Raw genomic sequence first — 5,489 nt, forward strand, 5'->3', positions numbered from 1 at the left:
CCAAGACTCATGGGAAATGTAGCGAACCCCATCGGGCATTAAAAACATAATAACCATCATCACTCACAGGTGGTAAGTCATTATCGTGCAGCACATGAAGTGCATTCTCAACAACACATCACGTGTGCATTCTGAACTGTAATGTGTTTAAGATAAAGTGCAGCGAGGAAAAAAACCCAGTGTTTGGTCAGATATTTAGTGTTTTAATATAAATGAGGCCAAGGAGAGCAGCTTCATTGACTTGTTATTATTTTTGTTTTGCAGCCTGAGTAAAGCCCATAGGTGGTCACATTCCCACTAAATGCTTGATGCCGCAGTTTTGAGAGCTTCACCATAGGCTGCAGTCATTCATTTTCAGACGCAGCTGCATATCAAGGCTTCAATAAACATCCTTCACCCGCTCGGTTGTAACAGCAATTTTCCGTCAGAGCAACACACGCGTCTGCACAGGTGATGATAATGTGGCTTTTAGGCCTTCTTGTTGATATTGAAAGGACACAGTCATCCATCACGAGCCATCACAAACAGCCTGATTTCTGCCTGTGAGGCCATTTGAAAGCTGTGGTCGCTGTTCAGTCACGTAACTTCACAATGAAGTGGCCGATATGCAAACACATACACAATAGCAGTGGTGGAAAGAGTAGTGAAATATTCTACTCAAGTAAATGTACCATTATTTTGATGACATTTTACTTTTACCGGTCTTAAAATGTACTCAAGTAAAACAGTAGCTTGTTTAAAATTTAAAGTGAACTTTTTAACAAGGTTGGGGCTCTTTCTTGTGTCGTGCAAAAAGGACAAGGGGACACAATCTCGCAAACCCTTACAAATGAATGTGCTGACAAAATAAGTCAAAATAGGTCAAATGAATTAAAAAAATGAATTTAGAAAAATGTTATTATTAAAACGCAGTGAAGTACAGTACTTCCAGAAAAACTTACTTAAGTAAAAGTAAAATTACACATTTTAAAACGAGTACACAAAAAACCTACTCAATTATTGTAATGTGAGTAAATCACTGTATACACTAGTAGAAAAAAAAAAAAATTCAATACTTAATGTTTTATGATACAAGACCATCCTATGACAGTCATTACATTTTGATCTTATTTATTTCTTTCATTTTATATGTTCTATACCTTTCTGTGTGTAACACACTGGTCTTTTTGTGCCAATACTGCAGTGTGAACACACACACACCCAGATTAGCATATTAGCGTCATAAATCATGTGTGTGAAGTCATTATCGCATAATTCATTGGCTAAAGATGATTATAATTAAATCCTGTCAAAGAACATCGACTGCCTTCTAACAAGCCCCACCCTCTTTCTCTCTTTGTCCCTCGGTGTCTCTCGCTCACTTTATTTCGCCGATCCCACGGAACTATTAAGTCCCATCACTTCTTCCGGATTATCTGTTACTTTGTGAATTAGATGTATTACCCCTCTTTATTAGCTACAGGGACAGAGCCACATCTATGGCTTATTAATAAAATACTGGCTTGACAATGATAAATACAAAACATGATGGTCACGTCACAGAAATTAATCTCCATTTCAGGGATTGCCTCTGATTCATTAATCCGTCTAATTACCACACGTTTCTCCGTCCTGATCTATCACATTCAATATCTATCTCCTTTTCTTCTCACCTCTTTCTCTCTCTCCCTCTCTCTCTCTCACACACACACACACAGAGTTATGGATCACTACATAATAGATGAGTCTGTCTAAGGAGACAGAATACAGGCCCTTTGCAGTGTGATGAATTTTCTACATTATCAAATTAAATTTCTTATCAATTCAGATCCCCGTTGCGTCACAATCGGCCTCAAAGGCCACAATTCTGAGTGTAAATGTGAACAATTATGGGCACGAGACTTTATATTGATTGACAAATTAATTAAGGCATACACAAGAGTTTGAGGTCGCCCAAAAATATGTTTTTGTGTTTTTCTATTTCCTTGCTGGAATCTGGAATAGATGACATTTATCACTTACTGTTTTTCTCTTTGCTCAGTGTGTGTAAAGGCCGCCCAAGTGCGCATCGCATATCACAGACCCTGGTATACTCGTCATCTTTGTACACAAAAAGCCTCTGTAGTTTCCTGACGCATGTGGGAAAGGGAGGGCTGAGCAAAAAGATGTCATCCATTAGTTACAATCTGCAGTCTCATCCAGTAATACAGAGAAAAACAGAGCAATATTATTTTTGCTTCAGATGTTTTATGTATTTCATGACACTGAAAAGGACAAAAACGGCACAAAGTGATTCACAAAATCTACTGTTTGCTTTGACAGCATAACAAGTGCACGTTTGAAACATGGTGGTTTACTTTCTGTGTCCTCGTTTGTGGTGAAAGATTCAGGCGAATTTGCAAACTCTCAGACAAAAGAGGTCGCCTTAACCGCTGTATGATAATTTACTGAAGGTTAAATTAAAAAGTGAAGGGAACATTTCCTGGCTATAGCTGTAATCTCTGCAGAACATCATATTTGGACAAATAGTTTAAGGAGAGTGAAAAATGGAACAGATATTTCCACTGGCAACATAGATGAATGTTCCTCAGAGCCATTAAATGTCAAATCAAATGTAAAAGCAAATCACCGCATGAGACTAGTGCTAGTTATATTTTCAAATGGACTCAAAAGGTCCATTTGGCATCATAACAGTCTTGCAGCTATAGCAATGCAAGTTTGCAAAATGTATTTTTGAGCTGAAGTTTTTGAGGTTGCTTGAGGTTGTTTACTTCAGAAGAAGGAGTGATGTGGTGGTTTTAAACTGAACACGTATTTTCTTGGTGTGTGTGTGTGTGTGTGTGTGTGTGTGTGTGTGTGTGTGTTAGGTCTCACCAAGAATTCACATCACAAACACATTTACTTTCAATCACAAGAACACTGTTTAGATATGTACATTTACTGAGAAGCCATTTCCAATGCTCCATGTTGTACACTTTCTTTAAAATAACTTGTTTCCTTCATGTGTCGGGTTGTAAATGTTTTGCCTTGTCCTTAACTGATAGTTGAACAGGTTAATATAAAAGATAATGGTCTTTCGCTCACTTAAATGTTTAGGTAACCCTTAACATTACTGTACAATAACAAAATGGTAATAGTATTGTAATAACTTTGTAACAGGGAAGTCATAGTATTATATTACCATCTTATTTGTAATCCAGTTTCCAGTTTAGTTATAACAATGGTTATAATAATAATGTTGCTGCAGACTACCATTAATGTAATACCTTCACATGTTGAAATCCACTCTCTGTTATGCCCTTCACGCATAATGTTGCACATTCACGGCACATTAGTTATGTGACATCATATGCGGTGAATTGCAAACATAATAATATAAGTAAATAAATAAGTAATAAAATAATGACGCCCAAGTGAGAGAATTTTGTTGAGACAGAAATTGCACTCAAATCAAGGAAACAGATGTTGCTGGTAAATAAATAGATAATAATAGGTTATAAACAGCAATTAACCGATGCGTGGTTAATTATGAACATTCCTGGTCGGGTAAGATTTATATTTTGCTTTTTTTCCCACCCTTTTACTTCTAAATTAAGCATAAAATGAAATTTCTATTGAAAATGACTGGTTTAAAGTCATATACGGTGTTACATACCTCTAGCGTTCACTCTGGCATCAGCACTACAGTAGACATTTGTGTCATGACAGAGGACATCAGTGCTGCTCATGTTTTAGTTTCTTCCAGCTCCAGTTTGATGTATGTGATTGGTGCAGAACTGTAGAGACAACATGGTTATTGATGGCAATGCTGTTTAGTTAGAGTCTGAATTTCCTCTTACACGTTATAAAAAGAATGTAGAGGACTGAGACATGGAACTGATGCCTTAACCTGCCAAAATGTAATTTTAGAAAAAGGGACTTATCTTCTTCAGGTGGTTGCTTCCTGCTGTCAATTTTGATCTTTTTTTGAGCTAGTGACTCATCTGTCTAATCTCTTTCCACACTCGGTCCCTGGAAATAGCACGATACATAACTAATCTCATTTCAACTGAATGAAAAGTCAAATTCATCCTGCAGTTAGTGAGATAACTTAAAGTTCAAGATAACTTCTCAGAGTTTGGGCCCAGAGTGGTTGATCACGTTGATCACGGACAGGAGGAATCCCAGTGGGGCCTCCTGATTTTGGGCGGCATGGCAGAGTGACAAAGTTGGAGATTAGGATGAAAAAGAAGTTTGCCATTAGAGATGAAGAGGCAGAACCACACATGAGCCATGACTGTATCTGTCTCTGCCTCAACACTGATGCATGCATACATACATGCTATCTAGGGACACCTTACCTTTATATTGACAGCTCTCTCTCTCTCTCTCCCCCCCCCCCCCCCCCCCCCCCCCTACCTCCAGTTACTTCATTAAAAAAGCACTCTATCATAGAGCAAATGCAAACTAAATTGGCCATGGCTTATACACCTCTCTCATGTATAAGCCATGGCCTTGAGAATGACGAAAATACAGCAAAGGGCAACCCCTGCAGAAAATGAACGCACATGTCGTAGTCATCCTCCTGATGATTTGAAGGTTATATGACGATGCCTGATTAACATAGTTAATTCCACACTAGTTGCATGGTGTACTGTATGTGGAGTGCTTCAGGCTGTTTTTGATCTGAGTCGATTCTAAAAACAGGATAACGAGAAGCAACATGACTCCATGTGAATAAGGGTGTGTGCTGCTTCTTAAAAGACACATGTAAGAGCATTAGTGAATAAATGAGATTACTGAGCTATCACACACCAATCATACATCAGGGTTTAGCCTAATGGTGTTTTCATGAGCACAAAAAAAAGAGATGGAGCTTACTTAAAGCACTCAATGTACATGTGAAACAGCTCATGCAAATGATCAAAGGAGTCAAATTTGATTTTATCCTCGGTGAACGTCCTGTCACAGCTGTAGCGCATCACTCTGGTGACTTTTGTTGTTGACGTTATTTCTCTGCCTTTGTGTTTCTGTTTCATGCGTGGGGCTATGAACAGAAACAATGCATCGTTATTTCTATGCTGCGTCATTTTAAGACCGTTTGTGTGTATACAGTGGAAGAGCAGGGCCAGACGGGGGTCATGAAAGCACTTATCCCATCAAACCGCTGAGCAGTAAAATGACCTCCTAGAACTTTTTGTGGGCACTACTTTGTGTTTTCAATTCAAAAAAATGAATCATGATGAAAAAATTCTTCTCGAATACCGAGATCTGCTAATTCTCTGACAAATTATAGGCACAAGGTGATAAATCCAATCTCCTTTCTTCCTGCAGAATGGAGAGAAGGTCCACACAGTTGTTCTCTGCCAGACTTTCAGAATGTCTCGTCTTATATAACCTCGGAAGGAAATGAAATGTGTGGTTAATTAAACGAGGCATTGGTGTTACTCAGGCAATGGCCTTAACATTTCATTGATTGTCGGCGTATTTAGCTATGTCACAGTAGGAACACAGAGTATCACACAGACATC

This window comes from Solea solea, chromosome 8, assembly GCF_958295425.1.
Source record: "Solea solea chromosome 8, fSolSol10.1, whole genome shotgun sequence".
NCBI lineage: Eukaryota > Metazoa > Chordata > Actinopteri > Pleuronectiformes > Soleidae > Solea > Solea solea.